General features: G+C 46.5%; 1 long non-coding RNA gene across 13 annotated transcripts; it reads left to right on the forward strand.

Annotated features, from left to right (window-relative positions):
* The first annotated feature begins 14 nt into the window (after positions 1-14).
* Positions 15-9715, forward strand: LOC127295616 (uncharacterized). Of its 13 annotated transcripts, XR_007847972.2 has the most exons (4): positions 59-4005; positions 4168-4238; positions 6802-6893; positions 9356-9715. It is a non-coding gene; the product is annotated as an uncharacterized lncRNA (long non-coding RNA). The 13 variants fall into 13 exon arrangements; XR_007847969.2 differs by having other exon boundaries at positions 59-4238; positions 9353-9715; XR_007847963.2 differs by having other exon boundaries at positions 59-4238.
* The last annotated feature ends 2946 nt before the right edge of the window (positions 9716-12661 follow it).

Raw genomic sequence — 12661 nt, forward strand, 5'->3', positions numbered from 1 at the left:
ACTGTACAGTGCCATTGTACCGGTTCGGTCTTCTTTTTTCTCCTCTCCCGAGAAATCCCCTCTCCCTCCCTCGCCAAGGAAGGAAGAGCCCATAGCCCACGATCCCCGCCGCAACGCTAGATCTGGAGATGACCAATCGAACCAGAACGAGTTCTTACCAAACTTAGTTCTCGAATCAAATCTCTGATTTTGCTCTTTTAATTTCTTGCCTCCTTGCACACGAAAATCCACCGATATATAACCATATCCTCCTTCGGAGACTCCCACAGATCTGTTGAAACAAATCGATTCCAACCTCGCCGGAAATTTCTCGCCACGCACGGATCCAGGCGTTCACGGACGGCCCGCCACGTTGTGCGAGCAGGAGCAAAGGACGCAGATGGGTGGTGCCGCCGCACGTGTACCTGGCGTAGCGGGGCGCCGGCCGTAGAGATCAAGTTTCTGCCGTCCCGACCTGAACAGAGCGAGGGGAGGGAGAATGTGGCCGATGGCAACAGCCGCAAAAGAAGAAAAAAAATCCCCAATCGACATCAATGCAAGCTACCACGGAAACCTACCAGCGAGGCCTCGCACCACCGGCAGGGCCTCAGCCGCCCCCATCGACAAGAGTCGCCGGCTAGAGCCCCGCTCACCCCATCCCCACTTCTTGCTCGCTGAGACTCCCGCGCGCCTTCAGCTCCCTCGCCCACCTACGCGGTCGCTGGCCTGCCTCCGGTGCTAGCTCCAATAGAACTACGGGCACCCCCACCGGCACAGCGGACTCAGAGCGCGCCGAATCACAGGGCTCAGCGCCGCCCTCCCCGTGTCCTCATGTGCTTCGCTCGCTGACAAGGCACGAGGTGAAGACGGGCGTGGCTGGGTGCGAGATCTGCATCCAGAACAAGGCGGTGTAGACGTCGTCGCGGTCGGCATCCCTTGACAGAGCCGCTGATGCTGCGGAGGTTGCAGCGATACGGAGAGCGGTCAGCAGCTCCCATCAACAACTACAAGGAGGCTAAGGAGATAATACTCTGTGGTGAGCCATTTAGTTCAGTATAATCGGCGTGACGCAGTGTAGACATTGTGCTTCATGAACTTGCGTGTATAATCCAAAGGTACATGCTCATGTTCAATTTACTTCGATTGTTTTTCATTCGATGAATTTACAGAACAGTTGTTAGATGCGCTATCCCAGTTGAGAAAATACACACCTACCAAAGGACATTTTATAGGAATTTCCTAGAATCAGCAACTTTGACCAACGAATATACCTGGGCTGGGCTGCACTTGCCAGTATCGAAACAGAATATCCATTCTATCCTACTCAAAATCCATCTGCGACATCTTTGGTCTTGATGTATGAATGTTGGAATATGAGAAAGAAACCTAGCTCACATAAGTGACCTTTATATTAGACTGTTGGAATAATTATTCACTCATATTGTACATCAAACAAGACAGTAGGTAATGGTTGTTATTCATATTCTAATTTTCTATACTCATGACGACCTAGGATCATATTGTATTAGCTCACCATCCAACTCATTTCTGTGGAGCTTATAAGCACAATATTTTCATGGCATCATGATTTCTGAGGGTTTGTTGTATTTTGAACGGGTACTAAAAGTGTGATCATGTCCTGTATTTCTTACACCAAAATGAACTTTATTAAGTTTTCATTATTACAAGAGTGATCTTGCCATATTGGTGAAGATCATCGGCTTCACATGAGCTTTCGTTAGCTTTTCAGTGCTTTAGAGTTGTTTAATGTTTTCTTAGAAAGAAAGTTATTTGTAGTTCAGCATTACTTTTCTTTGTTTGCTTAAGCTATTGCATTGTTAGCCTCATCTTATTTTCTCTTAGGATTTTTAAACTAAAGGTAATTGCTTGGCTAAAGTACGAACTAAGCTTATAATAAATTTTCTATGGCATAGATTCAATAAAAATCAACATATAGCAACGCACGAACGCGTAATTGTAAATTCGTTTGGATTCCACGAGCGTTTGAGTATTAGATTCTCCCGGTGCAACGCACATGCAATTTTTAGATGGTTTGCCCGAGCGTTTGAGTATTAGATTCTCCCGTTGCAACGCACGGGCACTTTTGCTAGTCTTTACCTACTAATAAAGGAAGTAAGGTTTCTCCCCAAAAATTTCGTCCGTTTTTGAACTACCCTCCATTTTCAGTCGAAATTACATGGATTGCCACCGCCCAGGTGAAAAAACGGTTGACCACAGCCCAATCGACCATAGCCTGCCGTCCAAAATCGATCCCCGCCGCCGACCGCTCGAACGCCGGTGACTGGCACCACCACTCGCCCGACACCACCCGCTCAAACCGAGATGGAGCCGCCGCCCTCCTCCGTCATGAGGTATAGTACCCCCGTTCTGACCTCGATCTCTCGCCTTTGAACCGGTGCAGATCAGGGGAGGATGGTGGGGCGGAGCACGTCGACCAGTTCCCCGAGCCGCGGGCGGGGTGGACGCACACCCGATGAAATTATTGTGGAGATGAAGCCGCCCTCGGAGGCCGTCACCAAGGCAGCCCCTGGTTCGGCCCCGGACTGGGGCGCGGCCGCAATGGAGCTAAGCGCGGATCTTGGATTTCCAGTCGGATTTTCTATCCGCATTGGCCATGACGGATGCTTCGGCGATAGGACAGGGCTTCTGATTCTAGCTGTGAAGTCTTGATCTGGTGCTTCCCCTGTTGCTGGTTGCGTCCTGTCTCATCCTGTGTGGAGGAGCTCCAGTGTCAGCTCTGCTGCTGAAGCGCCATGGCCCATGGCTCTGCGTGCGTCGTCGCCCTGCTGTTCTGAACTTCTGATGCAGTTCCGCGATAAGCTCACACTCATGCGAGGAGTGGCTGCTCTTGTCTGATCCCCTTCTGCTAGCAAGGAAATTAGGAGAGCACCCTATTGATTTCCTCACGCAAACTTGTCGGATCTGCTACGCCTGCGTGTAATAGCCCCAGCCTTATGGGTAACCCCTTTCAATCAACAACATTTTTTCTATTATTCATCAACGTATTGATTTTTGGAGGTAGCTGAATTATAAATGAGAAATAGCAATCTACCAATTGCTGAGCTGACGTGGTTGCAACTTCAGTTGATTTGAGGCTTCCTCTATTTTTTTAAAGATAGTGGCTCCGCTCATGGAGGAAAAGGTGTGGTTTCTTGCAATTTGCAGGCTATGTGCGACGAACAAGATGGAAATCCTCAGGGAAAAGCTGATTGATAGTTGTTTGACCTGATTACTGAGGTACTACGTCATAATATTGTCTGACCTAATTACCGAGGTACTACATCATTCATAATATGTATTCCTGAATCATCATGAGCTTGCAAGTAAATACTAGATAGCACATCCCAGTTTCCTACATCTTTGTATCAAAACAAGCATGTTCCTACACTTCCTTTTCTTATAGCACCATTGTTCTTTCTATGTAGCTTTATGTTGATTTAGCTTGAGAACAACACTTATACCTACTAATAAATTAAGGTTCCTCTCCTTTTTCTTCATCCGTTTTGTACTTGCCACTGCTTTTGGATCGAAATTACGGACACTCCCACCAGTTATGTGAATGAACGGGTCCCAGATCGCAACGGAGCACCAAGGCTGCTTCAATGTACCAAGGCTGCTTCAATGTATTAACAGAAGACTTGTAAAATCTGAAGATGCTATTACTATCTTAATTGTGCTAAATCTCAATTCGCATTCATAATCTGAAGGTGCTAATTTCTTTGCAAGCTCGTAGAGAAGCTTAAGAACACGCATGCTAATTTTAGATATTGTTGTGTTACTACCATGTTAACTTTCCTAAATCTCAATTCACATATCATAATATATCAAATTTTGATTTTGATATTTGCAGCACTACCTGCATTTAGCTATGACATGTTCACTTTTCAGTACCATCAGTGATTCTGGTATTGTGTTTGACCATACCTGAAGAATTCTAGAAAAGAGGGCACATGCCAGAAATCAGCAAACAAATTCACTTCAGCGCACAACAGAGTTTTGATGCTGGTAATGTACCTCTCAACCAAGAAGTGATTTGTTAGAGCTGACAACAGCGACCAAATGGTTGAGCAAATTCTAAAGTTGGTCTCCATACCAAGTATTACTCTTCAATGCACGCATTCTTCAGTTATAGTAATCTTGCAAGGATCATTGCTGAATTCTCCCCAGGTACATATTGTAGCATGTGTAGGCGAGAATGAAGTGCGGATTCAAGATTAGGTTGGCCAAAGAGAATAAAGGTTGGTCTTTCTTGCCCTTCTCATCGATATACTTGTTTCTTACCTATATTGTGTAATCAGCTGAGAAATCTTCTAATTTAAAATTCATTTGCAAACAAAGTTCTTATGTTATGTCCATGCAGATAATTTATATGAATAAAGTAAATATATATATATAACCCGAATAGTGTTCATTTGCAAACAAAGTTCTGATCTGATGTCCATGCAACTAGGGAGCACTAATTTTTTCTTCAGATTATGAAAACTAAGGTCTAACTTAATTAAAGTGGAAGTAGTATTAAATACATGATCAGCAACTTTGCTCGCTCTTCCGCCGCAACGCGCGGGCATTGTCCTAATTAGTACACATAACCTCTATACAACTCTAATTGGTCTTCCCAATGGCCGATACTGCGTGCCCGGAACCGAACCATCTTTGCCGGCCGGCCATGTTGCAAGCAACACAGACGCCATCGTCACCATGGACAACAGCCGCGCCGCCCACCGCATCACCGATAATCTGAATGCACGCACTCAACATCAATCAAAGGCCATCACCGTTCAAGAAACAGTGGAAGCTAGATGAGATCAACGGATTTCGATTTGTTACGTACACTGATGCATCGCCGGCGGTAGAAGCAGTCGAAGTAGGAAATTTTCACATACGCCATGCTGCTTTGTAGGCTAATGCAAATTTTCAATCAAACTTGGTTCTGTACTACAATGGTGGACAAGGCAAGAGTAAAATGCAACCACGGTACTGCCCCCACCCCCAACTGACAGATGGGTCCCACTTGACAGGGTCACCCACCCTCTTCCTTCCTTTCTTCCCCTTTCTCTACCCCAGCCGCACCCGACTCCACTGCCGGCCTCCCTCCGGCGCCACCCCGTCTTCCCCTGCTCCGACCTTCCTCTCCTCCGAAGTTCCCTCCTCCTTCCACCACGAGCTCCAAACGCGCCGGCCTGCCCGCACCAGATCGACACTGGAGGCCACGCGAGAATGCGTTGACCGCCATGCATGGTCGTTCCCTTGTCCGCAGCGAGGTCGCAGATGTCCATCCATGAGCGAGGTGGCCCTCCGCGTCAACGTCGCGTCCCCAGATCGAGTTGCTCAGCCGTGTGCTGGTCACGAGCACGCTGCCGATGGGACAGGCAAAGACGAGCGGAGGGGAACCAGGCGGCTGGCGAAGAGGACGCCGGCGCGGGGTCACGCGGTGGAGGTCGGTGGGCGCTCTGCCTTGGCTTGACGGGTCCTGGATGTTGGCTGGCTCGGTGTTGAGGCCTCGCAACTCAGGCATGGATGGCGCCGGCGAGCCACACTCCGGCCACGTGCGCGCACCCTCAAGAGCGCTAGCGAGCCACACTCCGGCCATCTGCGCGCACCCGCAAGAGAGTCGACGAGCCAAGCTCCAGCCACATGCACACACTGGCAAGAGAGACGACGAGCTCGGGCTCGAGGGGATGTTGACAAAGGGAGCTAGCCATCAGGTTGGGGCGCCTCGGGAGTTGCCTCCGGCGAGGGAGACCGCATAGTCCACAAAAGGATTCGTCGTCGATAGGGAGGCAGCGGTACACGCCGCCGATGAGATCGGACGGGAGGAGGGGTGGGTGTGGATCGAGGGGAGGCGCGGACATACCATGGCTCGAGGGGAGTTGGCGACGAGGCGACAACGGCACCATGGCTCGAGGGGAGGCAGCGAGAGCGGGCGGCCTGCCATGGCGGCGTGCACAGTGAAGGAGATTGAGGTCCTAATCCCTCGGTTAGCTGGCAATTTAGCCCCTCCTTATTTCTTTTTCACCTCGCTCGCTTTTTATTATTATCCTGCTCCCTTTTAGGAGGCTGAAAAATGGGCTCCATCACTTGCCACGTCAACAAATACGTCTCTGTATAGCGAGCCAGTGACCTAAATGATTGTTATGCCATATTTAGTTACCGTACATCGCGTATTTCGAAGATCGCTGACCGTATCGATTTCCCTCTCCAAGTTTCGGTACCATCGATGAATTTTACTCACAAGGCAAGGTGTCCCACACTGCTGTGACCTCTTTCCTGACCCTGGTGTATGATGTCCACTACTGAGGCGTCAAAGAAAGGCTCTGAGCTGTGATCTTCCTTGCAAAAAATATTTTCTCACAAATAAAGTACCAAATTTTTTGATAGCACCGGCATGCCATGTGATTATATTTCGTCAAGCTTTCAACTATGCCAAAGGGTGACACAAAGACAACTCTACCATAGGAAACTAGCTTAGTACGTTTCAGGGCAAAATTGAGGCCCGTTGCAACACACGGGTATTCAACTCTCTAATATAATCCCTCAAAAGATCAAATGTCAAATTGTAAATTGAATAAATTAAAAATGTTTTATTGGGCGCAAATGACGTTCAAAGCTAAAGGTAAAGGTAGAGCAAATGCCATCAACTATAACCATTTGAGAAGACATAAATCAAATAAGACCTGAATGTGAAAGAGCTCGACAGAGCAATTTGAGGTGAATATGATTTAATTGGGGGGCTGGCAATTTTGCATGAACAAGCTTTAATTCGAAGTATAGGAACAATGTGTTTTGCATTTGTTGAACTAGATGATACCCCGCGCGTTGCTGCGGGATACCTATGGATACACGGAGGCATACAACTAAATGTTTTTGTTCATCAGGAGCATGGATTTACAAAGGTATGTAACTTAAATGTTTTATAATCATAAGCATGAGTTAAAAAAATGTTAATATTGTGTTAAAAATGTACATATTCACCAACTGATTTATGGGTATATCAATTCAGTGTACTTCCCAAATGCATATGGAAAGAAACTTGTCTAAAAAAATTATCAGTTATATATAGCAAATTGTAGAAATAACCGTGCGAACTTGCATCTTTGTTTGTATTCCATGCTGTCATGGCCCTGAACCATGTAGAAGAAAGACTTCCCATATATGTTCTGTTTTAGGAAATAATTGATATTATACCTGGCATGCAAAATGAATCTGAGATAATAGATGAACACATGCTTGGAAAAGATGTACCAAAAATATTATAGCAGAACAATTCAGTTCTTCATTACCAATCACGCTACTGGATAGTTAAGGTGAGTATACACCTCCACTTAATAAACTTGTTAACCAATGCTTTGATAGTATCGTCAACCATTGAAATAGCAGACATCAGAAATGAAGTGGTTGCGTGTCCATGCGGGATTAATAGATGTATAAGATTAGTTGATGGAATCAGTGCCTTAAAGGCCTTTAGATATGGAGATTACATAATTAATATATGACCATAAAGAAGATACATGCTCATATCAGAATTGGATATCCCTTTGTTTGTGTATATATGGCAACCGAATATGCACTGCAAAATTTGTCCACAGATGCTGAGATACGGTTAGCATGTAACTATCTGAATCCTTCATAAAAACTTGTACTCCATAAGCTGCAGAAAACAGTACGACGTGGGAACATGTTGTTTCAAGAAGAGGCCAAGACCTGGAGAATTAACCACCTAAAATCCAACTGGTCTGCAGAAATTAAATGAAATTTCTTAGCTACATGAGTATGCACGCAAAAAAGAATGAAAGAACCAGGACTCCATCAGTATGCCCTCCTCTCATTTTGAGGACAGAACGATATGTGAACCTGCAGAATAAGCCACCATTCGAGAGATCAAAGTATTCAGATCCGATAGTAATTGAGTGATGTGAGGGGAAAAGGTAGAGAGAGGATACGTGAGAGGAGGGCTTCCAGCCTTTCTCGTCCACCGACTCCATGAGTGCGTACCCCTGCGCGTGGTCGATCCTTGCTCCATGAGATCGATTGCGGGATGGTAGTGTCCCAGTAAATCGGAAGAAATCTTCAGCTAGCAGACATAGAAGCCCGAAAATCCAAAAACATATGGTGGCTCAGATGCTGCATACAGCAGATAGAATCGATTTCCAATAAAATCAGCTGCAGGGGAAAACTTGGAGCTAGTTTCCAGCCGGAGCTCAATCTGCCAGATTGGGAGGACGTATTGTTCGATTGAAGAAAATAAGATGTAATTAGAATGGGGAGCGGGCAGGCATCAGCGTGGAGGCCGGTGGCAGAGGTAACGGCGCGAGCAGGCTGGCGTGCTTGAAGCATATGGCAACATGGCCTGGTTTTTAAACTCGAGATGAAAGCGACGGATGAGTTCCATCGAGCACTTTCCGGTCATGATTGGTGCGATTTATGAGGCGTTTCCAGCAGCATTTGCGAGGAGAATGCCTTAGGCTGCTCATAGTGGAGAGTAAATTAGACTAGTAACATATGTCATGTTACTAGTCTAAGTTACCACCTTCATAGTGGGTAGTAACTTAGATGTGGTGTCATGCAATGTCTCATTAATTATGTTGTAGACTCATATTGCCTTGTAGACTCCATTAGGCATGGTCGCCGCACCAAGTTTTGGATGGATCGGTGGGTGGGGGATACCCCGCTGAAGGACAGATTTCCAGGTTTATTCAATGTTGCTACTTCGCAGATGGACTCCGTGACTCACGTGTGCGGATCCAATGTTCCGTTAAGCTTCCGAAGACAGTTGGATCAGGGTCTGGCCACGGCACTTGAAGAGTTGCAACTGCTGATCGACTCAACGGTGCTGTCTGAAGGCCAGGACAAGGTGTCCTGGCGCCTTGAGAACAACGGGATGTTCTCTGTCAAATCCTTGTATGCTCGACTGTCGCAAGGGGCGACAGTGGCGCATTTCAAGGACATCTGGGCAGCTAAAGTGCCTCTTAAAATCCGTATCTTTGCCTGGCAACTAGTCCTCGATCGTCTTCCGTCAAGTGCTAACATCCTGGCGAGACACGGCCCGGGCAACGGCAATTGTGCTCTCTGTGGGGAAAGAGAGACGGCGGACCACATTTTTTTCTCCTGCCCGTTTGCCATGTTCGCTTGGAGCGTCCTAAGACTCATCCTCCAGTGCAGTTGGTGCCCTGCATCCTTCCCGCAATTCTTCGCTATTCTCACCAATTTCGCGGGTCGGGCTCGTAGAACGATTTGGTGCCTTTTCCTGGCACAATCTTGGGCGCTTTGGCTTATCAGAAACAAACTTACTATGGAGTCCAAGCTTATTCGACACCCTGCTGACATAATCTTTAAAACCATGTTTTGCATGCAGCAGTGGCTCATCCTGGCGAAGCCCAAGGACCGTCCCTGGCTTAGGTGGCTGATCTTCGAGCTCAGACGGGTCCATGCTCTTCATCTTCCGCACGACGACTGATTTTCCATCTACCTGCTTCCGCCCAGGGCGCGGATGTCGTAGTTGATCCCTCTTTCTGGTTCTCGGTCTGTTAGGGGAGGCCGACCCCAGTACTGTGTTTATGTTTTCCTTGGCTAAGCTGTACGCCGCAGCATGTATTGATCTTATGTGAACCTGTGAGGCTTTATTAATTTAAAGTCGGGCACCTAGTGCCTTTTATCTAAAAAAAGATGTGTGATGTTATGGTAACATAGCTAGTTACCATCTCACTCTCTTTCTTCATTTATTAATATGCCATGTCACCAAAATGCCTTGAAATGTGTGATGTTACTACCTATGTTACTCCCACTATGAGCAGTCTTAGATCGCCGTTGCAATATTCGTGGCTGCAAAGTTTGTCGGGAGGAGGACGGTCGTGGCCGGTGAGGAAGACGAACATCAGTTCTGTGGTGTATTTTCTCGAGAATAGTCCGCATCCCTTTTTCTAGCACATGAATGCTGAGCCATTCGCCAAGTGCGGTCGCCAGCCCACAATGGCCCAGCCCACGTATGAAAAATGTAGGGACGAAGCGAGAATAATTCACACGTCCGGAGAAAGCTGTGCGCTACCGTGTGACAAATAGAGGGTGACGTGGCTTCATCACAGGCCAAGAAAATCAGGTAGTGGGGTTTGCTATTTAGAGATAGAAGATTACCCGTAGCAACGCACGGGTATTGTGCTAGTTTAGACTAGTAAACACGCACGTGCAACGCACGACAACAAACCTATATTGTATCAAATATAATAATCCATCTGTTCAAAAAAGAACGTCTCAATTTTATCAAAATTGGCAATATATATAGACGATAAAACATGTGTTGATAAACGTATATTTTGATAAAGTTGAGACATCCTTTATGGACACAGACACAATTGTAATTTGATACCTAAATGTAGGATGATTCCTTGAAATTTTGAACTGTTTTCTTGTGTAATTTCTGACTCATACAAATATTCTAATATGTTGTTTCCTGTTCACGATGTATTCATGTACCCAAATACCAAACATTACCAAATATATTATCTCTTATCCAAAAGCACGCTTCTCTAGATGTATGATTCTTCAAGCGTTTATAATCTATTGTGGTTATATCTCGGCGTATGAATGCTGCCGGAGCAACTTCTGCTCATCTTTTGGTTCAGGTCAATATAAACTCGTTAGGAAATTGCAGGTTATATTATTCTTATATAATCCAATCAGAATGTATAATCTCATCGTTCGGAAGTCAAAAGCAATATAAATAATTATCACCACCATATATCACACCAATTCAGGAATTGTTAACAAAAACTGAGAAGGGAGAAGAGACTAATGTCCGACTGCAGAGATAACAGATCATGGTGCATAAAACTGAAAAAGTTGACACTAAATAAAATTTAGTGCAAAGGAAAACTGGGGGCTTGGGGGTGTGCAACTCATAGATAAACATTGCATATATATGTACATATTTTACACGAATATTCACAGTTGCAATACAAATGAAAGACTCTCACACACCTCTTATCGTCTTTATTGGTACAATCATTCAAATGCGTTAAACAAGACTGAATAGAGCAGTGGTAAAAGGAACTGGAAACAAGGCTTCAATGAATCCTGCTTTGCTATTTTAAATGGTAACTCTCCGGAGTCTACATTCCTTACCATTCTGAATGGTAACTCCCGGATGGGGCTTGCCTGTGCCCGTCTCGTGCGACCATCCGTGCGGCATCAGGCTTGGATGGCATCGTGCGGCTCCTACTCCCGTACCCTCAGCTCAGGTTGTTCCATAAAAAAAAAAAGACGATACAGCCCCACCTGTATGCTCTCCCGTATACGCTTGCTCATCCATCCCCATCCGTGTATTCTTCCAGGCCTAAACTCGAGCTCAAGCAGTGGAAGCAGAGGCGTCCGGTCAGACCTTTGGCCATGCCCATGTCCCTCCGGCCCTCCGCCCCATCACGTCGACGAATTTCCCTGCTCCGTCGTCGATGAAGTATCTCGCCGCTCCACCATCGACGAAGTATCTTTCCGCTCCGCCCTCCACCTCGGAGTCAAAGCTTTGGAGCCTCGAGCGAGACCACGGCTCTATCGCTCCGACGCCAGCCCGTTCCTGGCAACCGCGTCCCCTTGCGATGAGCTCCTCCTACCAGCTATCTGTGGCCCAGGTGGTCTCACCAGACAACGTACGGTGCAAGATGCGGGACAAGGGCCGACTGAGGTTAGCGGAGATTGGACTACTCGCGGCAGTGAGGCGCTGGCCGCGCTGCCTGGTTCGTGGCGGCGAGCCGCCCAACTAAAGAGGTAGCGCATACGATGGCGTCGGTCAGATCTCTTACCGCCATCAATCCCATCATGAGCTGATTGCTGCTTTGTTCAATTCGAGCATGTGTATGAAGTTACGATTCCTGCGTTGTTCAATTGGAATTTACCTGTGTTTATTTGGTTGGGTACATCGATTTCTATTTGCATCAGCAGGAGATTAGATTTTGGCGGGCGCTGTATATTCTGTGGATGTCTTCCCGCAAGATGGGATCAGCGATCTCCTATTTTCTGTTTATACTTTTGTTGCTTGTATTACGGAAGGATTCGTATACGAGAGAGCATACAGGTGGGGCGGTGTCGTCTTTTTTTTTACGGAACAACCTGATCTGAGGCCTGAGGGTACGGGAGTAGGAGCCGCGCGATGCCGTCCAAGCCTGATGCCGCACGGATGGTCGCACGAGACGGGCACAGGCAAGCCCCGTCCGTAACTCCCCGGAGCCTGCAGTCCTTCCCATTCTCAATGATGCCTACATTCCTTACCATTCTGAATGGTAACACCCTGGAGCCTGCAGCCCTTCCCATTCTCAATGATTAATTCCCCGGAGCATTCTTCAACGTAGTATTGTCAGGTACATAAGCATGACACAAGCTGTGAACAAAGGAAAAAACTGCATCGCATCTTGTTGAGGACATTCTTAAATGATAGATGAACCTGGCAGAAAATGCTTAGCTAAGGCAAAAAGGAAAAGAATTGACATGCATATTTGATCTCTGTAGATAGACACTATTCTCTATCAAAAGATGGTTAGATGCAAGAATCTGTCAAGCTTGCCCTTTTAACCGTGCAAGAAGCAATTACATATGATATGATGGATTACCTAGAACAAAAATAATTGGCTTGTAAGTAGTGGATTTTGCTTTGATAAAGTTGCACTTGTATTACATA

The sequence above is a fragment of the Lolium perenne genome, chromosome 1 (assembly GCF_019359855.2).
Source record: "Lolium perenne isolate Kyuss_39 chromosome 1, Kyuss_2.0, whole genome shotgun sequence".
Lineage (NCBI taxonomy): Eukaryota > Viridiplantae > Streptophyta > Magnoliopsida > Poales > Poaceae > Lolium > Lolium perenne.